The following is a 23,218-nucleotide window of genomic DNA, read 5'->3' on the forward strand; positions in this document are numbered from 1 at the left end:
CAGCCTGATAGGGGCCCCGCACATTTGCTCCATATTACTGGCCGAAATGTCTGTGAGTCCGTTCCACTTCCCTTTTTGTATATCGGTGTGACTTGTGCCCTTTTCCATTCACTGGGGATAACTCCTTGTTCGAGAGACAGGAGGTAAATTATGCTCAAGAAAGGGGCTAAGCCGGCCACGGTGCCCGAGCGGTTCTAGGCGCTTCAGTCCGGAACCGCGCGGCTCTGCGGTCGCAGTTTCGAATCCTGCCTCGGGCATGGATGTATGTGGTGTCCTTAGGTTAGTTAGGTTTAAGTAGTTCTAAGTTCTAGGGGACTGATGACCTCAGATGTTAAGTCCCATAGTGCTCAGAGCCAAAGGGGCTAATTCGCTCGCAAATTCCGTGACAGGAATTCCGTCGGGCCCTGGAGCTTTGTTGTGTTTTAGAGATTTAAGCTGTTTTTTGACATTTTTTAAATCTAGATCTTGCTGAGATCTTTAATTCTGTACTGCGTAATTTTATATAGAACCCAAGGTTCACGCAGCGTACCGCAAAAGAGTACACTGGCTGACTGGCGTCAAATTTTGGGCCGGCTTAATTGACTATAATCGACATTGCTTCTTCCACTTGTTGCCTATAGTAGCAAAATAAATACTAAAACACAGCCAGAGTATTTATCTATTAATTAAAAAGATTCACAGAGCATACAGCAGGGTGACAACATAATATCATGAAATTCTAGCTACTCCAAATGACATACGAACTTTTTTCACTTAGGTGAAGCAAAGTAAAGGGAGGAGGGTGTCCGCCCCTCACCCGCCCCCCCCCCACCCCCCCACCCCTTTAGTCCGCCAGTGTCAACACGGACGCCGGCAGCCGGGCCACACTGAGTGGCTCGCGGCTCTCTATCTGCGGGAACTAATCCTTATGTGGGCTACGCTAGTGAATTTAATTTTGAAAAAGGCTGTTACCCTTGCATCTACACGATTACTCTCCAACTCACACTTTAACGCTTGGTAGACCACTTTCAAACCATATCCTTACCGTTCCACCCAGGAATGGCGCGCGAAGGGGGGGGGGGGGGGAGATAATGAACACCCAAATAGTTTCCTATGAGCCTAATTCCGAGTCAGTAATTACTCTTTCCTATCTACGCAAGTGCGAAGCAAGAAATTACATTGGTATTAGGAAAGTAAACTTAGTACGCAGAACGAGTACCCTCATTTTCAACTCTTTCGATAGGTCCCATTTAGCTGGTAAGGATCTCACATCGCACAGCAGTACTCTAGAAGAGGACGGACAGTAGTGTAAGCAGTTTTTTTAGTGGTTCGATGCACCTGCCAAGTGTTTTTCAAATAAGACACAGTCTTCGCTACAACATGCTGTACGATATTTGGCTGGTTACTTACTTGTAGAATTACTTACTTTTTCCGTAGGTCATCCGAACGATTAGCCGGCCGGAGTTAAGTCCCATGGTGCTCAGAGCCGTTTGAACCATTTGTAATAGCACTTGTAGCAACACTTCAACTTCCATACTAACAATGCCTCTCACAAGCAGTGCTACCCACTACACAACATAACAGTTCCGTGTCCCGCGCTCGACTCTCAGGCGCGGCTGCCTGCAAAGATACTCCACAACTAAGCCAGCGACATGACAATATGCTTACAAGTTGACCGGCAGAAGACTTAACCTGAATCGCCAGTTATGGGTGGTATCAGTTTTTCACCCTCAAGCAACCAGAAAATTAAGGGTTGTGCTATTATGCTACGTCAATAAAATTAGATATCTCAATCAAATTAACCTTCTCTAAGAAGGCACAATGTGGATGTTTTCTTTTTATATGATGTCGAAGTCGCAAGTCTGTCAAGCCTCCTCCCATTTCTAATCTTACAAAGCAAATGGAGCATTGTACTTCATTGCTGCCACACTTCGCAAAACACTTCCAAGCTAGCGGTGGTACTATTCTGCAAACAGCTGATGTCCGAGGACGACAGCCAAAGACTTACCGCACAGAGCACCTGGGGGCAAGTCTTCCACACTGCACACACACGCGTAGCGTCTGATAGGTCACGCCACGCGCCAACAGGTACGTTATTGACCCTACAATGCACTACCGATTCTCGTATCATGTGTCTGTTGTTACTTTCTAGTTGTAGGCGTTGTTATTAAAGTTGTGCCAATTGCTTTTCCCAATTTCTATAATAATCCAATATTTCAAAGCCGTGGGAATTTTAGGAATAAACAGTACTCAGTTTAAAAAAAAAAAAAAAAAAAAGAGATTGATTTAAAGGCCAAAAAATTTAGCACTGGCGCTATGGCGAACTGATTCGTCACTTTTTACGCAGTTATTGGTAAAAGAATGAAGAAAATCTTGTTGTAACCAAGACCAAATAATAAGGAAAAACACCGGTTATTCAGAACTAAAATACCGGTATCGGTTTTAACCAGTCGGTTTTTCCCCATCCGTAGCGCGGAGGCTACTGCCCAGGTCCCCCAGCTGCCCATGTCTCTGCAAGTCTCCTCGCCTTGTGGCACCGACGCGGATTCGATTGGAGGACTCTCGTGTAGTCCGCTCTCCTTTGCGACACGAGGAAGTCCTTCCGCAGCTTGCATTCACATTTCAAGATCCTGGGTTGCAACTCGCCACGGCTGTAACGAGAGCGGACATTATACAGCAGTGGCCGGTACATTGCCGAAGCATCCTCGATACGAAAAAATGAACTGTAACAGAAACTTCCGAGTGGCAATGTCGCGTCTCAGAGCCAATCGCGAAAGATCCCTCTCGCAAAAGTAGCGCCTCAGTACGGGGGCATGTACGTTATTGTGAATCGGCTGCCAATATTTTCGTCGGCCGTGAGGTAAGACAGCGTAACACCACGAGGTGAGTGCAGGAAGTAGTGTTGTCGGAAAACGAACTAGCAACATACGTGAATTCCTAATAAACCATAAAATACATAGCGATATACGGACAAAAAAATGGTTCGAATGGTTCTGAGCACTATGGGACTTAACATCTGTGGTCATCAGTCCCCTAGAACTTAGAACTACTTAAACCTAAGTAGCCTAAGGACATCACAGACATCCATGCCCGAGGCAGGATTCGAACCTGCGACCGTAGCGGTCACGCGGTTCCAGACTGAAGCGCCTAGAACCGCACGGCCACACCGGCCGGCGATATACGGACAGCCATAAAACTCGAGTAGTGCGTCAAAGATAGAAATAGAGGATGGTCCAGCTGCATAAATCAGGAAGAAATAAATGTCTGTGAAAACAATCATAGTAAATACGACGGCTTGTGCAGCAATGGTTTCATGTGTCATTCAGCGTTGTTAGGTTCTGTATGTTTCCAGAGGTATACTAGAAACTACTCGGACAAAACACATAGCAGCTGATTGCATGGGTCCGGGGGTCACTGAAGTTTAAGTAATGCAAAGAGAGAATGGCGCTGCAGGCTATACGCGCACGAGCGCCCGTCTCCCGTGTGAGCGCTGCACGCACCACAGCGGAGTCACACGGTTACGGTCACTGACCTCTCGGGTGAGCCACACGGCCGCCGCCACCGGTGGTTCCGCCCCACTGCCACCACCCAGTCCAGCCGCTATCCACACAGGACATGGCTCTACTAACCTGACATTGGAAATATGCGGTACAGCGGCGACCTACTGAGATTCTGAGTACGCAGCTGCGCCGTGAGACGTGACACGCTCTCTTAAACTAGAGGATTGCTTCCAGCGAGTTGCGAGACGGACCTCAGTGAAATACGCCTCCCTGAGCTGCATATGCACTGTGACCGCCGTCAGCCTGTCTTTGCTGTCTGTCTGCTGTAGCTCGCATTCTATCAAGTCGCAAGGCACACAGTTCACTTTGGCGTCAAACATCACGGATGCCCTTCTGGTGGTTGGTACAATAACACGTTTGGTATTTTCACGTCGGACCTACGTAACACTTTGCTCTGCCTCGCGCACAGTTCAGCTGCCGCTGCAATTTCCCCACTTTTCCATTCGCGAATGGCGCGGGCAGAGTAAGAGTGTCGATGGACCTCCGCATTATTCTCCCATCGTGGCCACTTCGCAGAATGTGCGTGGAACCCAGTAGCGTGCTGTCCGACTCGCTGTCGGCACGTGGACAGTAGAGCTGTCGGCGGTGCTCGGTGCCGCAGTGACGCCGCAGCGGCCGTCCCGAGTGCAGACGGGCGCTCGTGCTATATTTAGCGCAGACGCCGCCGCCGTGACGCCGCGCCACGCCCCGCCCCGCCCCGCCCCGCTCCAGCCTGCGTCACGCGTCTCGCACTGCAGCCACTGCACGCTCCAGGCCATCGCCAGCCGCCACCGGCGCGCCGTGCCAGCACAACTTCGACGTCACAAAGAGATCACACAGCAGGGCGACGGCCGCGACCACAACCGCCACTACCAACTTCATAAACGCCAACAGTAGCACCGCTACCTCTACAAACAACAACAGAAGGAAGCAAATGCGTAACATGTGTCATACGGCAAGAAAGGAAGAATGAATTGATTGTTGCTGTTAATAACGATCATCCCCCTTTACCTCCTCTGCATTACTGCAGATGACGTGTCACTGAGCTTATTTGTTCTGTGCATGCAGTACACGTGAGGCGCCTAGTTGTTTCCACTGCGCTGTGTGGAATACGAAGGTTCTGTTATACTTCACTAACCTGCTGTCTTCAAGATGATGTCCCCAGCGCAGAAAACAGCACGCGGGTCGTAGGTTCTGATTCTTGAGGGTGAAACTGACAGCGAGGTTCTGTTCTGAAATAATGTATCACATCTTTGGGATGCCACTCGCGTATTTTAATATAGCCACACGAGAAGACTACATGACCTTATCACAACACCTTCTGATACAGCAAAGTACATGATCAAACACAATGTTTACGAAAATGTATCTTAACACTATTTGTGGCAAGTGTCTGTGCCTCATGACTACCAGAGTGAATCTTTTAATACTGAATACTGGCAAACACATCTTGCGATAGACAACATGACTGTTCTTCTCGACTGCCTAAAGCAGAGTGACGAACAGGAACTTAAATAAAAGTTGGAAACTCTTCCTATGACAGACAACGTGTCTGTTCTTCTCGACTGTCTAATCCAGAGTGACGAACAGCCCGAAACACTTCGCGCGCCATACCAGAAAAGGCGTGACCCGAATGCTTCCGAAGTGCTTCGTCTGCAATTTCGTCAGTCTTTTGTTTTTTATTTAAATTGTTTTTAATAATTCTAAAATGACTGATTCATAGTCAGCTGTTGAGAGATATTTATATTAAAAAGTGAAGTCATTCCAATGAGTAGTTTAACTAATAATAATAACTATACTTTAACGTTTTGGCGCCCTTGCTCCGAACACAGCAGCCAATCACAGAGCAGTAGCATTATGCAGGCGGTCTTCCTCACGGGAATGGTACCGAATCTGTCACAGGTACCTCACACCACATTTCGTCATCTATAGACTTCTTGCATCTACATTGCTCTGGGAACAGCTTCTTGGAGCCTAATATGATGGCTGACTAAGCCAGAAATATTACAGTCAACGCATTTCAGAAGTTAGGGGCGACAATGTACGCTCACCTTAATGTTGACCTTTCCTACAGAGCGGAGGTCTGCAACCTGCTGTTACGTATTAAAAGAGATTCATACGACCATGGGCCCACTCTTTGAGGCAACCAGATTAAATCCTCGCAAACCCATTCCGATTTTTCCTTGGTTACCGTAGATCACTTTAAGCAAATGCAAAGGAAGGTCTTTTCAGGAATTCCGAATGTTATTTTCCATTTCATCGTAAAGATACTAAGCTTTTGCTCTCACCGTGCTCTCCTCCGTCCACGCCGTCGTTAGATTTTAACCTACGTTCTTCCAGATTATTTTACGGCACCAATAGTAAGAATATTTTCATGCAGGCCGTTATCGGTTTCCGGAGAGCCACTTCGATCTTCACACAGCCACATATTAACATCTTACACCGTGCGAAGCGCTAACTAAACTACTTCACATAATGATGTAAGTTTATGTTAATTATTATCGCTTTGGGTTCCTCTTATTAAAACAGAATGAAACAAATTTTTCGTGCCATACGTGTTTCGAGTTTATTGTTTGATGGGCGTTATCAGTGCTCTGCTGTGTATACATATTTCTGTGTACACTATTTTGTTTTATGTACTGGACAGTGTACATTCACTTTTGGCAAAACCCGTTTGTATCCTCAGTGTACGATGTCCAGTATTTAAACCAAAATCGTGTGAACACCTTTGAAATAATTAAGGCGAACCGTGTATAGCATGAAAAATTCGTTTCTTTATATGTATTTTATGCATAATGAATGTAGCAGAACTCCGCGACTGATCGTTTATAGGATGTAGAATAATAACAGCTACCAGTCACGATGGAAGGCGATTTTATTTAATACACATCGGGTTTGGGCTTCTGCCCGCCTTGAGCTAGTTGACACTCAGGCACAAGTTTCTGTACTGTGTGATGGAGATCACTGTTTAACGTGTAAACGTAAACTACCCAAGATGGGCACAAGCCCGAAACTGGTCGTGTATTAAATAAAATCGGCTGCTGTTGGGACTGGTGACCGTTATTATTCTAAAGCGACTGCATGGAAACATGGGGAGGTGGTAGCCAGTCGTAAAGGCAGGCTGGCGGAGAGCTACTTGTCCATCAGCCTGCTACCTGCCATCTCCAAAGTGGTAGAGAGGCTGTACTCCAACCGGCTGTTGCGCCACGTGAGTGATGAAGGCCTCCTTCCAGACGAGCAGTTCGGCTTCTGAACAGACGACTCAGCACAGCATCAACTCATATGTGTAGCGGACCTGCCGAAGGCGGCACTGGAGCGACGCTAGTACCTCGCGGCGGTACTCCTTGACGCCTCCAGAACCTTCTACAGCGTGTGCCACGACCACCTCACGTTTCAACTTCTGGTACATGGCACGCCCGTCTGCTCCGACCGTAGTCGACTGGGCGCAGCTTCCACGTTCGCGCAGATGATGGGCAATCGACAGCACATTCCATGAGAACAGATGTACCACAGGGGTCCGTCCTCGGCCCCCTCCTGTACTGCCTCTTCACGGTAGAGGGGTCCTGGCGCTTTTACCGCGAAGCACGAACGCAGAACTGAAGAAATGCCGCCTGCAACTGGCCTGCAGTGAGCTCGGAGCACTGACCGCCAAGTGGCGGCTCAAGTTCAAAAGTCAGGCCGTGATTTTCACCAGAGAGAAGATTCCGCCAGAGCTGCAGCCGTTACAGATTGTGGGAGGTCCCATACACCGGTCTGACACCAGCAGATACCTCGGTGTCGCAGTGGACTGACACCTAAGGTGGAAGCCACTCGTCAGGGAGGCGATTGGTAATGCACTAGGCAGAACGCACATGCTTCAGCCACTGCTGAACCCCATGACGACGATTCCATCACACTGCGGCCTCACACTGTAAGTAGTATAGCTAACTGCGTTTCAGTGCATTTTGTTAGTACGGGTTGCCTACATCAGGGGTAGGTATGCACTCAGGGGCAAACCTATTGTTCTCCTTTGATTGACAGGTACTTATAGTTCTGCTGAAAGGATCCTTCCTTTTGATTGGCAGGTACTTAACCTATTGTTCTGCTAAAAGGATCCTTTTAGGGGAACAATAGTTTAAGTACCTGTCAATCAAAGGAGAACAATAGGTCCACCCCTGAGTGCATACCTGCCCTGATGTAGACAACCCGCAATAACAAAATGCACCAAAACACAGTTAGCTATACTACTGCTGTACTTGGCAGTGCTCGAGCATGCTGGCATAGCATGTGGAAAGGCCACAGATGGTGCAAAGTGAGGCACTGCAGCTGCCGTGCGACGTCAGCCCAGCAGTGCTGCACGGGACTGCTGAGATTGCGATGCGAAGAGATCGATCCCGGCAGTCTGCGAGGAATTCAAGAAACTGTCTTGCCAGTGCTCTGGGCAACCAGGTGCAGTGGCTGACGGCCGCGAGATGGCCAGATCTGCTGAGTGAGCAGCTACGGGTGACCCACGCAACCAGAGAAAGAAGAACAGGAATGAAGTGTAAGGAGAATACCTACCGCAAGAGAAATACAAAATTCAGCATACGAAGAATGAAGTAGGAAAAGAGTAAATCTGCTATAAGCTACAGCACATCCAGATAATAATCCTCGAGAAGGGACGACGACGTCGATTCTGTACCCTCGATTCATTACGTTATAATTAGAGTAACCCAAAGTGACAGAGGACGATAGAACAACAGAAGGTAAGGATGGATACTTCACTGTCCACGCGTCGGTTTTCACGTAATGTCGAAGACAAATTTACGGCAGTAATGAAAGCGTCGACCACTGCTGACAGTGCGGATTACATTCTCGTCTGCTGGAGAAGTGTCATACATTACACAGCTCCGCGGCTGGCTTCCACCCAGACATCCCAGTACTGCTAGGTACGAGCCGATCGCGGTGCAGTCAGCCTCGCGATGCCACTGAGCATCTGGTCGAGCAGCAGCACTTCCCCGTCACAGAAGCTGACCACGGCCGGGAGGGCGGTGTGCTGACCAGACCCCGCGCCCCTCCGTACCGCATCCGGTGGCGGCTCTGGCGAAGGATGACAGCGGCGGTCAGTAGGTACCGGTGGGCCCGCCACGGCCTGTGGACGGAGGTTCCGTCTGCGATGTAAACTGCTCGCTACCGAACCTGCCTGCACGCGGACTTGCCTGAGCCCGAAGACTGGGAAAAGCCGAACGCAGCGCGCTCGATGCCGACAGCGGCGGGACTCGGCTGCCTCGCGACGTCCTGGGCCAGAGCAGGCGCGCGTTCCCACGGCCAGCAGTCTCTCTATGGCTGAAGGCTGCCTCGCGACGTCTCCAGCCACCTGCCGAGGAAAGAGGCTCAGTGAGCTGGCCTTTGCACTGTGTACATCGGTACATCACTTATCACCCCAGTTGTTGAACCTACTAGAGTGCAAAGTGATTTAGTCAAGAAATATGAACAGTGCGGAAAGTGCCTGCTGACCTTCAACAATAAAATGTGGCAGGTCCTCCACATGAGTATTAACAGCAATGTCCGTCATTCATTGGTTGTCCAGTCGACTATCTTAAGATTACAATTGCAAAACTCGTCTCAGCTTAAAGAGTAATGACATTAGTAATATATACGGAGGTGCACAAAAGTATTCAGATACAGGTCACATGCGTATTTCACGGTCATTTGTGACTGATGTATACACGGAATGTGTATCTGCGTATGTGCTGTAATCCAAGGAATATTTCGAAAGACGTCGACTGTGCGAATGTCACCGTACCCTATTCCTGGAACCATTAGTTCTGTGTTACCACCTCAGGCGGCTGCTTCACGCGTGACAAAAGTAATCAGACACCGCCCCGCTTCACAAGGTAACCGCAGTCTGAAGGCACAACTCGGTAACAGCAAGCAGTCAGTGTACGCAAGGCAGCTGTCTCGTACTACAGGAAAACAAGGGTACCGTCAAAAAAGACCAACGTAACACCATGCCCCGTAAAGTAAGGAAACGACAGTGAAAGAGCGAAGGCTAATTGTGCGGCTGTATAGTGAGGGAAAATGACAATAGGCAAGGTAGTCAAACGAAGCCGAAAAACTATACTTAGTATCGTCCAGAGATGGAAAGAAGAAAAAGCTCTCGTCAGTAGTCCACGACAGGGACGTCTTCAGAAACTCACGAACTGAGACCGGAGGAAGATAATTGGAATGGTGAAAAACGACCTGCGGACAACGGCCTCTGCTGTAGCGGCAGAACTGGCAAAAGGCGTTGGTACCGAAGTTAGTGTCAGAACAGGGCGCAGATGCCTGAACAGTGCTGGGTAAACGCCAGAGTACCAAAGCGCAAACTGCTCGTCAGTAACTGCAACGCAAAAGAGCAGATGGCTTTTGCAAAAGAATTTGTCGACAAGGATGTGACCTTTTGGGACAAGATTCTGTGGAGTGATGAATGCAAATTTACTTTGAGCCATGTGGATGGCCGCAGTTTAGTGTGGCGTCAGGCAAACACAGAGTGGGAGCCCAAAAACATGCAAGCAACCATCAAACGTGGAGGCGGCAGCGTGTTGGCGAGCTTGTCTTTATTGAAGGCAGCATGGACAAATTTGTCTATCTCGATATACTCAAACAAAATCTGACGAAAAGTGGTGCGAAGTTGGATCCCGGAGGTGACTTTCATTTCCAACAAGGCAATAATCCTAAGCATACGGTGGAAATTGTCGTACTGTGGATTCTATACAACACGCCTCATCGCCCCAACGCAGTCTCCGAACCTCAATCCCATCGAAAACATTTGGCATGAACTGGAATCTAGACTACATAAACGACACGTGAGCAGTTTGACACATTTGCGTGCGTTGACAGAAGAAGAATGGGTGAATATCAGTTCGGAAAAACGTTGTTTACTCCATGCCACAAAGACTGAGGGCTGTAATACAGAGAAAGGGACGCATTACCAAATACTGACTGCTGAGTATCTGAATACTTTTGCCCAATGTGTATTTCAATTATCTTTTTTTTTTTATATACAAGGCGTGTTTTGTTACTTGTTGTTCTGCATATGGTCAGATTGGCATATGTAATACGCATTTGTAAAGAATAAACACATTTAAGTTTTGCTTCTCTGGTTACTCCCAGTGTCTGAATACTTTTTTACGGCACTGTATAATGCGTTACTGGCACAGGGAAATTTTTGGCAGGACAAAATATGCAACAGGTAGGCCTCTTTATAAGAAATTTGGCAACAAATACACAAATAATTACCGTCCAGTTTCCTTACTGACCTTTCGTCACAAAATATTCTAAAAAGTAAAATACTCGAAAGTAATTTCACATTTAAGTAGAAACAACTTATTTAGTACATCGCAGCCTGGGATTCCAGAAGGGTTCCTCCACGGAGAATGCTATTTACACATTTGCTCACGAAATATTACAAACATTAAATAGTGAAATATTACCAGTTGCTATTTTTGGTGTCTTTCCGAGGCGTTTGAGTGCGTAGATTATTACTCTAAGAAAAAGTTAGCTTTTACTTAATTGATGGTTTTACACACACCAGATTAAAATCATACTTCGTGAACATATTGCAAAAAGTTGTGTTAAATAAGTCAAACGAAGTTGAAAAAAGGTAAAAAAAATTAGTGATTGGGAAGAAATGACAAGGTGAATACTACAATGTTCAATTTTGGCGCATTCCTATTGTTACATGGCAGTTTATCGCCAAACTGTCCGTAACCTTTTTCATAATTTAATATGCATTACAATAGTCAGTCAAGTCAAATCATTAACAATGCGTGATAACTGAAAGCAGCATTCACTACTGCCAGTGATTGCTTTTCTAATTATTTCTATATCTCCTCTCCTCTTGTTGCAGTGAAGTATTCTTGTAATTCTGGCAGTCTGGGGACTCACAAAAGGAAAGTTTCACGTAGGGGAACGAATAGTAGTAAAGCTGTTTCCCGCTGAAAGCCACTCTCCTTGCAGGTATAGAGCAGAGGAGAACAGTTTGCCATTCAAGCCCAGCAGGAGTTTCGAGTGAGGACGGCCATTGTGCCACAAAACTCCATTGTGTGGGAAGCGCAAGGAATCCATTTCAGCAGAGATAAGATTCTGAATTGTGGGAGCAGCTATTAAGCAAAGTGGAGGCAGCTAAAATGCATGGTCAGATTTTAGTAAGGCGTTCCCTGGCCGGCTAATCGTAATTATTTCGGTAGTGGTGGCGAGATGCCGCGCGTGTTTACGTGCACGTCTTTTGGTTGGCCATGACTGAAAATTCGTCATGTAGTGAGAGATATTTTCTCCTCCCCCGTGCCAAAGCAGAAATATGCCTTATTGGCTGACCACGACAAAAGCTGCAAGAGCAGAATATTGCTGAACTTGTTTGTTGAACTATCATTAGTCGGCACTCGCAAGGCCTGTTGCCATTGGCCAGCAAGATTCCACTGCTGGCAGAACGAGCAAGATTTCACGGAAAAAAAGGTAAAACATACTTCTTCTTAGACCACCGAACACGACACTTGTTGCAGAACTTGAGGCAGTATGCCGGATCTCAGAGCTGCAGGGTGGGATGTCTCCAACTTAGAGCAGAACTCGGAATTTTCAGCAACTCCTGCAGCCCGTCTCCTGCCTTGCACGTTTTAGAAGTGGTAAGAACGGGCCGTCGTTGCTGCCACCGAGACGAGATGAGCACGGAGTCGGTTAATTTGCATCAGGGTTTTGTTTTGCAGAGCTAATTTTGACAGCCAGCTAGTTGCACACGTCGTGCACGTAGGTGAGAGTATTGGTGTTCGTTCGTGTTTTTCCAGAACTTTTCTTAAAATCGTTAACTTTCGGTACAATCATTGGCCAGATTTCTGACATAGTTTGGCTTTATTCTTTTATGTATGTCGACCCACTTGTCCCATGGCTGTGGTTCCACTTGTTAAATGTTTGTATTTACGACTGCGTGGGGAAATCATTTTTGGTATATTTTGGCAATAAACCAGATTGATACAGTGACGATTAGTTTTCTTTCACACTTTGATGGGTCCCGTTACCAGTTCGTTCGTGTGAGGTGAGGTACCCATACTTTCATCGCTTACTGCGCCACCCCTGCTAATTGTCACTTAATAACTCTTCATTCATTGTGTGACCTTGTTTATTCAAATTCGCATGATCTTACGGGGAGGTTAGAGTCCCTGTAGGTAACTGCAGATAGGATCTATAGCAGCTCGCACTATCCCTTACACTGGATAGTTATAACTAAAGAGCAGGTACTCACAGAGGTCCTGTGTGGACTGTATAATCGTATGACAGCAAAACTCAGCAGATATTCTAAGGCATGAACGCGAAACCGATTTATGCTGCAAAAATTAATTTTAATTTCGGCCACCAGGTGCAAATCTCGAGTTGAACACCCTTTGTACACTGAAGCGCCAGAGAAACTGGTATAGACATGCGTATTCAAATACAGAGATATGTAAACAGGCAGAATACGGCGCTGCGTTCGGCGACACCTATATAAGAGAACAAGTATCTGCTGCAGTGGCAGGATTTAAGTGAGTTAGAACGTTGTGTTATGGTCGGCACACGGCTTCTCCGAGGTAGAAATGAAGTGGGTGTTTTCCCGTAGGACCATTTCACGAGGGTACAGTAAATATCGGGAATCCTGTAAAAAATCAGATATCCGACATCGCTGCGACCGGAAAAATATCCTGCGAGAACGGGACCAACGACGACTGAAAAGAATCGTTCAGCATGGCACAGCCGGCCGGAGTGGCCGAGCGGTTCTACGCGCTACAGTCTGGAACCACGTGACCGCTACGGTCGCAGGTTCGAATCCTGCCTCGGGCATGGATGGTTGTGATGTCCTTAGGTTGGTTAGGTTTAAGTAGTTCTAAGTTCTAGGCGACTGATGACCTCAGAACGTAAGTCCCATAGTGCTCAGAGCCATTTGAACCAATCAGCGTGGCAGAAGTGCAACCGTTTCGCAAATTGCTGCAGGTTTCAATGCTGCGCCATCAACGAGTATCAGCGTACGAACCATTCAACTAAATGTCATCGATATGGGCTTTCGGAACCTTGATGACTGTACGACACAAAACTTTACGCCTCACCTGGGCCCACAACGCCAACGTTGCACTGTTGATGACAGGAAACATGTTGCCTGGTCGGACGAGTCTTGTACAAATTGTATCGAACGGATGGAAGTTTACGGATATGGAGACAACCTCATGACTGCATGACCCTGCACGTCAGCAGGGGACTGTTCAAGCTGGTTGAGGCTCTGTAATGGTGTGGGGCGTGTGCAGTTGGAGTTTTATTGGTCCCTGATACGTCTAGATACGACTCCGACAGGTGACACGTACGTAAGCATCCTGTCTGATCACCTGCATCCATTCATGTCCATTGTGCATTCCGACGGACTCGGGCAATTCCGGCAGGACAATACGACACCTCACACGTCCAGAATTGCTACAGAGTGGCACGAGAAACAGTCTCGTAAGTTCAAAAAGTTCCGCTGGATACCAAACTCCCCACCCATAAACATTATACAGCATATATGGTATGCCTTGCAACGTCCTGTTCAGAAGAGATCTCCACCCCCTCGTACTCTTACGGATTTATGGACTGCCCTGCAGGATTCATGGTGTCAGTTCCCTCCAGCACTACTTCAGACATTAGTCGAGTCCATTCCACTTCGTGTTGCGGCCTTCTGCGTGCTCGCGGGGGCCCTACACGATATTAGGCAGGTGTATTAGTTTGTTTGGCTCTTCAGTGTGTGAAAGGATGCATCAACATCCAAGCCAGAACCTAAGTGAGCAGTATGAGTGTCAATAAGAGAGACCGAGCCATACGATAATTACAACACTCACTGGACCTCTGTGAGAAGCTGCGCTATATTTGTAGCCATCGCCGCAAAGAGACGCCTCGAGGCAGTGTGCCTGGAAGCGGCTGCCAAAGCCTCACGAGCACTGTGATGTTTACCTCTGCGTATGTGGGAGCGGAGTAGCAGAGGGCGGTGCAGGTAGTGGTACAAAATGTACCCTCCACTGTTCACTCCGACAGAGACCGAGAGAGGCGCGCAAACAGTGAGAGAGCAGCGGCCTTGCGACGGCGGCGGGGGCGTCGCTGGGCGGGCAGCGTTAACGAGCGTGTTCCGGGAAGTTAAGGGACCGGGAGGAGGAGATGGAGTAGGAGGAGGAACAGCGGTGGTGGGGGATGGGGGGATCGTGGGCGAGGCCGAGCGGCCCCTTTGTGTCGCGGCGCGGCCTTGGCCGGCGGCAGTCACCGCGCCTGGGAAAGCGCGGCACGCAGCCTCCACTGCATGCCTCCACACAGCCGCTGCCCTCCCAGTGCTTCAGCAATACACGTCTTCACCTGCGTAGTCCGGTGCACAGTCAGACTGGCACAGGACCGGGTTTTCGATGCCGAGCACCACCCGGCGCGTACCCTGATTAGCAAAAATATTACGACAACCGGCCAACCACGAGACTGAGTGGCGCCTGGTGGAGTGGCGGCCGCGTCGGGCGGCAAGGAAAGTATGTGAGCGGAGCAGAAGGGAATTAGCAGTCCTGACGGTACGGGCCACAAATGAGGAGGAAGTCAGCCGACGTAAGCGACTTTCACAAACGGCTGTTACGAATGGGGACGGCTGGTTGGCTGTTCCCGTGTTACCCTGGTGACCGTCGGTGGTCAGTCATTCAAAGGACGGCGGAACCACGAGAAAGTGACTCGCCGTTGGGCGACCACGCCTCGTCGCAGAGTGTGGGGGTCGAGGGCAAATCTGACGACAGAGCACAGGGCACGAGTGTTTCAGAGCACACTGTTCATCGTCGAGCTCCGCAGCAGACGAATCTAAAGTGTTCTCATGTTGACCCGACGACATCGTCCATAATGATTGCAGTGAGCACGGGATCGTCGAGACTGGACCGTGGATCAGGGGAAACGCGTCGCCTGGTCCGTCGGCTGAACCACGTCTCTCGTTACACCAGCTGGGTGGCCTAGTCCGGATACGCCGTCATCGTGGCGGACGGATCCTCGAAAGGTGCACTGCGTCCTGGACGCAGCTCTATGCAGTCAGTATTAATTATGGTGCAGATACGCCTGAGCTTCTGTGAGACCTCCGCTAGTATTCGAAGGCAGCACAGCCGTGGGGTACGCGAACATTAGTGCTTGTTGTCTTACCAGAAGCGTGCTATAACGGTTTGAGGACCGTGACAGCGAACTCACGTTGATGTCTAGAATTGGACGAACACGTACGATACACAATCGCTCTTGTGTTACATTGCCATTTGGAAGGTTGTCATAATCTATTTGCTGATTAGTTTTCGACGTGAGGAATCCTCGTTGCACTCGCCTGCACAGCACCCGAAATTTTCTGTGTCTGGTGGGGCACCTTGCTGCTCGGTCTGAGTGCTGCACGTCATTGTGTTTGCACGAGCAGCAGAGTAGCAGACGTGGCAGGAATCCAGCACCGACGAGTGTCCTCTCACTGGCGTCGTTCTGGTATCGTCATTAAAATATAAACAAATTTTATTTATAATTCCACAGTCAAAAAGACCAGCTTACAATTTCCCGCGTACGTACATCTTCCATATGGATAAAGACAAGTCTCACGAAGAAAATCTTGAACTTTGTAAAATGTAAGTGATCTACGTTAAGATGGTTCCAGAGAGAGAGAGAGAGAGACAGATCGACGTGAGATGGGCATGCTAGAGATAAAATAAATGAAACGGACGATTTCAGAAGAATGGTGAAGAGCTATCAGGATTTTAAAGTAAAATCAGAAGCCTTAATATGGTGAGAACATTAAAGAAAGTGCCTGTTCATAGGCTGAAGGCATACTGGCACTCGGAATGACACTGATTGTTAACACTGCACGCAGTCCATAGAGCCTCAGTTCGGCGAAAAAAATTATAACTAAGCTTAGCGTGAATTTAAATGTTATTTCTCAGATTTATGTTGCAGCAGGTAATCATGACTTTGTATTCTCCCATCAGTTACCCTCGAAATAAAATTTGGAAAAAAAAGCAGATTTGATTAAGTCCAACAAACGATTCAGATTGTCTGTGAAACACTGGAAGGGAAGAAATAAAGTAATCGTTTCATAATGACGTCAACCTTAGTCACACATGGTACATTGCCCTCTGTCATATCTGGAATCGGAAATGTGTCTGTCGCAACGAGAATCGAACCCAGTTCCCGGCGTTTAGTGTGCTGCTCATTGACAAACGAGACTTCAGTAAATGGGAAACACGTGTCCGGATATCTCAACTGGTTTAAGCCGTGAAAATGATTACAATAAAGGTTCTGTGCAGTTTAAAGTACGAATTGTTTTTAGGCTTGTTCAAAATGGTTCAAATGGCTCTGAGCACTATGGGACTCAACTTCTGAGGTCATTAGTCCCCTAGAACTTAGAACTAACTAACCTAAGGACATCACACACATCCATGCCCGAGGCAGGATTCAAACCTGCGACCGTAGCGTTCTCGCGGTTCCAGACTGCAGTACCTAGAACCGCACGGCCACTTCGGCCGGCTTAGGCTTGTTGCTTAGAATTATGTCGAAACTGTAATGCTACATAAAGCGTCTTATTAATAGCTGTTCACAATCATAATGACTATAACAACCTCAAACTGTGAAATGCTTACTCGCACATAAGTATTTTTTATTTTTTTTAATATTCCCGGTTTTTTAAATGTCGGTAGACATCACGTACTAGTAGCAGAAGAAAAACGGGAAGAAGAACGAGGAGGTCACTTTGTGTTGAAAGAATACTCGAGGCCAGTGTGATTTACGGCGGGCTAGCCCGTTCCTACAAATCACAATGGACAGTCCTGTTCACGGTCTTAGTGAACCCACTGGAGAAGACAGCCGGCCGCCGTCACAAGTACAGTGACGAAACCGGCTGTCAGTCACCGAGTAGCCCTTGGCTGCGCAACAAAAACAAAAGCCGCGTCGGCTGGTGCGGGGAACTTGGCATTGTTACTGTTCTAGGAATGCTAAAAGCGTCCGTTGCGAAAGTCCGCCACTTTGCCGATTAGGGTAGTCATTACCGCTGCGCCGGAAGCTATGCCTCCCGCACAGTACTTCTGTGTGGCGGAGTGCGTAGCCAGTGCTTACCGAGGCGTCGCCTGCACCGGAAGCCCACGGCCCCGATGTCGCGTCTCTTTCGGCACCAGGCCAGTAGGGCTGTTTTGGAAACTCGCTGCAACCCAGATAACAGGGCAGTCCAACATTTTCTTTTTTTTTGGGGGGGTTATCAGACTTCTGACTGGTTTGATGCGGCCTGTTCATTCTCAGAAATTTCTTCCTCAAATTAATACCTATGTTTGATACTAGTAGAGTCCTCTTGGCCTGAAATGCCCTTTTTGCCAGGGTTAGTCTACTTTTGATGTCGTCGTTGCTCCGTCCGCCATTGATCATTTTGCTGCCCAGGGAGCAGAACTCCTTAACTTCATCTACTTCGTGATCATCAATCCTAGTGCTAAATTTCTCGTTGTTCTCATTTCTGCTACTTCTCATTACTTCCGCTTTTCTTGGATTTGCTCTCAATCCATATCTTGCACTAATTACATCGTTCATTCCATTCAGCATATCATGTAATTCTTCTTCACTTTCACTCAGAATAGCAATGTCATCAGCGAATTCTATCACTGTATCCTTTCACCTTGAATTTTAATTCCAGTCCTGAAGCTTTATTTTATCTCCATCATTGCTTCTTCGACGTACAGATTGAACAGTAAGGAGGAAAGACTACATCCCTGTCTTACACCCTTTTTAATCCGAGAACTTCGTTCTCGGTCGTCCACTCTTATTATTCCTTCTTGGCTCTTGTATATTACCCATCTCTCCTTATAGCTTACCCCTATTTTCCTCAGAATTTCGAACATCTTGCACCATTTGACATAATGGAACGCTTTTTCCACGTCGACAAATCCCATGAACGTGTTTTGATTTTTGTTTAGTCTTGCTTCCATCAGCCACAGTGCCGAATTGCCTCTCTGGTGCCTTTACCTTTCCTAAAGCCAAACTGCTTGTCATCTAAGACATTTTAATTTTTTTTTCATTCTTCTGTACATTATTCTTGTCAACAACTTGGATGCATGAGCTGTTAAGCTGATTGGGCGATAATTCTCGCACTTGTCACTTCTTGCAGTCTTCAGAATTGTGTGGATGATACTTTTCCGAAAGCCAGATGGTGTGTCGCCAGCCTCATACATACTATACACCAACGTGAATAGTCGTTTGTTGCCACTTCTCCCAATGATTTTAGAAATGCTGATGGAATGTTATCCATCCCTTCTGCCTTATTTGATCTTAAGTCTTCCAAAAATCTCTTAAATTCTAATACTGGATCCCCTATCTCTTCTAAATCGACTTCTGTTGCTTCTTCTGTCACATCTCTCGTTGCACTTTTAATGTTACCACTCTTGCTTTTTATGTCGCCGAAGATTGTTTTGACTTTCCTGTATGCTGAGTCATAGCTTCCGAAAGTCATTTCTTTTTCGATTTCTTCACATTCTTCATGCAGCCATTTCGTCTTAGCTTCCCTGCACTTCTTATTTATTTCCGCCCTCAACTGTATTCCTGAATCTCCATGAACATTATTTTACTTCCTTCTTTCATCGATCTGCTGAAGTATTTCTTATGTTACCCATGGTTTCTTCGCAGTTAACTTCTTTATACCTATGGGTTTTTTCCGACTTTAGTGATAGCCCTTTTTAGAGATTTCCATTCCTCTTCTACTGTATTGCCTACTGAGCTATTCCTTATTGCAGTATCTATAGCCTTAGACAACTTTAAGCGTGTCTCGTCATTGCATAGTACTTCTATATGGCACCCCTTTGCGTATTGACTCTTCCTGACTAATCTCTTGAACTTCAGCTTACTCTTAATCACTACTACATCCTGATCTGATTCTGTATCTGCTCTTGTGTACGCCTTACAATCCAGTATCTGATTTCGGAATTTCTGTCTGACCATGATGTAATAAAACTGAAATCTTCCCGTCTTGCCCGGCCTTTTCCAAGTATACCTCCTGCTCTTATGACTCTTGAACAGAATATTGGCTACCACTAGCTGAAGTGTATTAACTCAATTAGTCTTTCTCCTTTCTCATTCCTTGTCCCAAGCCCATATTCTCCTGTAACCTTTTCTTCTACTCCTCCCCCTACAGCTGCATTACAGTCTCTCATGACTATTAGATTTTCATATCTCTTTACGTACTGTATACGCTTTCAATATCTCTTCATCTTCATCTTGCGACGTCGGCATGTATACCTGTACTATCGGTGTACTGTCGGTGTTGGTTTGCTGTCGATTCTGACAAGAACAACCCTATCACTGAGCTGTTCACAGTAACACACTCTCTGCCCTACCTTCCTATGCTAACGAATCCTACTTCCGTTATACCATTTTCTGCTGCTTTTGATATTACGCCATACTCATCTGACCAGAAATCCTTGTCTTCTCTCCATTTCGCTTCACTGTCCCCTACTCTATCTAGATTGAGCCTTTGCATTTCCCTTTCCAGAATTTGTAGCTGCCCTGCCACGTTCAAGCTTGTGATATTCCTCGCCTCGAGTCGTAGAACGTTATCCTTTCGTTGGTTATGCAATCTTTGTCTCAGCGTCACCACCCCTCCCGGAGATCCGAATTGGGGACTATTCGGGAATCTTTTGCCAATGGAGAGATCGTCATGACACTTTCTCAATTACCGACCACATGTCCTGTGGATACACGTTAACGTGTCTTTAAAAAAGTGGTTCAGTTGGTTCTGAGCATTATGGAACTTAACTTCTAAGGTCATCAGTCCCCTAGAACTTAGAACTACTTAAACCTAACTAACCTAAGGACATCACACACATCCATGCCCGAGGCAGGATTCGAACCTGTGACCGTAGCTGTCGCGTGGTTCCAGACTGAAGCGCCTAGAACCGCTCGGCCACCTCTGCCGGCTACGTGTCTTTAATGCAGTGGTTTCAATTGCCTTCTGCATCCTCACGCCGTTGATCATTGCTGATTCTTCCGCCTTTCGGGGCAGTTTCCCACCCAAAGGACAAGAGACTGCCCTGAACCTTTGTCCACTTCTCCGGCCTGTTTGACAAGGCCGTTGGCAGAATGAGGGTGACTCCTTATGCCGGAAGTCTGCGGCCGCCAGATGCTGATTATTAATCAAAACCTAAGCGGTGGCGGGTTTCGAACCCGTGACCGAGGACGTTTTCGCTATTAACCAGAGACGCTACATCTTTTTTTTTTATTTCCTCCATTTTTTCGATATAGTTCGTTGCGTTTGGTCTGCGCGGACGTCAAGAGACATCCGTTCAAGCTGATCGTTGATTCCTTGACTCAGTTTTTTTTTATTACAGAGAGCACGCAGCCCTCTGACCGAACACGCTGAGCTACCGTGCCGGCCACCTAGACTACGTGAATACAACTGTCCAGTGGATTTCCCTGTGGCATATTTTCATTTACCTCCGTAACAGTAAGAGCTGCCCACTACTCTAAGAAATAAATGTGTAAATTTCCACAAAGGCGAGTAACAGAGAACTTTCGAGCTTAGCACGAAACGTAAACAAACACCGTTCTACCGATACGACGCGACAGTTTCGATCTGCTGCTGGCGACACGGGCAGCACGCTGTGCCGACTCCACTCCTGCGGCCGCTGTGCACGACGCCACGCGGTACAGGGCGATAGCACCAGAGGGCGGCACGCCACCGTCCAGGTTAGAGAGCCTGCGTAGGGAGAGAGTGGCCAACCGGACGATACGGCGGCCATTTTTCTGCCAAACTGCGGGCGGCACTTTTCAATGGCCAGTAGTGGAGTACACACTCACCGAATCAAAAGCACAAGACAATATGGCGAAATCATTCGTTAAATGCCTTTCTTTACAGCTCATAGTAGCCTACTACGTGCAGCACAGGAAAATTTGATACAGTGGCTGTAAAAATTATTCGTTACTTGCCTTTATCTCATTTAAAGTTCGTTTGCTAGACATATTGCAATGAAAGTAACGTAAATAAAAAAATATATAGTGTATAGCATTTGTTTTGTATCGGAAGTGCATAACGCTAAAGATTTAACGTACCTGTATTACGTCAGATGAATGAAAGTCGTAAGCAGTTGTTTACTTGTGACATGCAAAAAGTGTGAGACGTATTAGTACTTCTTGTCATGTCTTAAAACTTTTTGCATGTCACAAGTAAACAAATGCTTACGACTTTCTTTCATATACATATATACTGAATACCTCTCGTAGATAACAAACGAAAAAGATTACAAAAATCAGGTAATGTTAGATGTAGTCTACTGTAATAACGACCAAATATAACAAGAAAACTACCGTATCCCTTCTACCCCACAGTAAGTAGGCCAATTAAAAACTGTCTTCAAAAGTACCTACAATTATTTACTACAAATAATGTTTCAGCAACCACGACAAAATGAGGACAGAAATCTGGGAAACTTCCTGCCCTAACAGGATTAATGAAATAGTTATAAAACTACAATCAGATTACCTGGAATTACTAACAGTGGCCTAGAAATCAAATGACACTCGTGGAAATCTTCAATACAGTACTATTTTAAAAAAATCGCCTTATGACACTGAAGGTCGTAATTATGACGTCTGCAGCTTAGCAAAATTCTTACACATTAAATACACAATCCCATTTTAATTCTATGTTTATAAGAATAATGTGTTATAATAGTTTTCACACAGCCAATTTACAGGTCTGTTTTCAAATTTAACTATATATATTGCAAGTTTTTTTTATATGTAGTAAAAAGCAAAAATGACTTCCTTCGCATAGATAAGAGTACTTGGTTGGTTTCCACAAGGCTCCTGTTTGATTTATGTCAGCCCTATTGACTGCGACTGCCCACTGCTTTAGTTTTTCTTCATTGCGTGGTAATGCTAACATACGAAATCCACCTTCGCCTCTATTGGAACAACCGAATGCAGCACAACGTCTGCAGAACGAATTACAGATGTCAAAAACAATACTGTACAATTACTAACGTGTTTACTTCAAACATGTAGGCCTACCGACTTCATCACAAAACGCTTCATTGTTTCAACTCGTATTTAAGATCGCAAGCGCTAATTACGTACTAAAAACGATATACAACTACATCGAACATGCATGCACAACGCATAACAAGTCTCTCAATAAATCAAATACCTTTTAATCGTTTCCAAAAGTCCTCTGAACTTCAACTCAAAAGCACGGCGAACATAGGAAGCGCGAGAGACGTTTGGCGCCATTTTTCTGCCAAAGCTAATCAACCAATCACGGGCAACTTCACCTATGGCCACTCTCTCTGTATACAGGCTCTCTAGTCCAGGCACCTGTCAGTTCCGCTCTGTCATCACACGGGCGGACGCTCGTAGTGTGGAACCGATTTGCGCTTACGCCACGAAACCTGCACGTACTTCTCTCCATCCGCCAACTGTTACGTCAGCCGACACAGAGGATGCTGACACCCGAAAATTACTCCCTGCACCGACGAACAAGACTGCAGATGCACGACTGTTCTGCCCTTACTGATCGAGGGCAGCCGGGCGGTTCCAGACGGCAGTTCTTTCGCAGCTGATCGTGGGCAACAGTCGCTGACCGGGTCTAGAGTTGCCCAGCCGTCGACCCCCCCCCCCCCCCCCCCCCCACTCCCAGCCAGCCACTAGAAGCGAATCGTAGGCGGACGGTAGACGCCGCGCGTCAACGCGATGATCAGAGCCAC

General features: G+C 46.9%; 1 protein-coding gene and 1 long non-coding RNA gene across 3 annotated transcripts in view; one reads left to right on the forward strand and one right to left on the reverse strand.

Moving 5' to 3' along the window:
* The window catches only part of LOC126473489 (3-phosphoinositide-dependent protein kinase 1), a 408,040-nt gene that overhangs the window by 132,923 nt on the left and 251,899 nt on the right, over nt 1-23,218 (forward strand). The window lies entirely within an intron of this gene.
* Nucleotides 4,771-23,048, reverse strand: LOC126473490 (uncharacterized). Its single transcript, XR_007586472.1, has 2 exons — nt 22,663-23,048; nt 4,771-8,853 (listed from the first exon to the last, which is right to left on the reverse strand). It is a non-coding gene; the product is annotated as an uncharacterized LOC126473490 (long non-coding RNA).

This window comes from Schistocerca serialis, chromosome 4, assembly GCF_023864345.2.
Source record: "Schistocerca serialis cubense isolate TAMUIC-IGC-003099 chromosome 4, iqSchSeri2.2, whole genome shotgun sequence".
Taxonomy (NCBI): Eukaryota; Metazoa; Arthropoda; class Insecta; order Orthoptera; family Acrididae; genus Schistocerca; species Schistocerca serialis.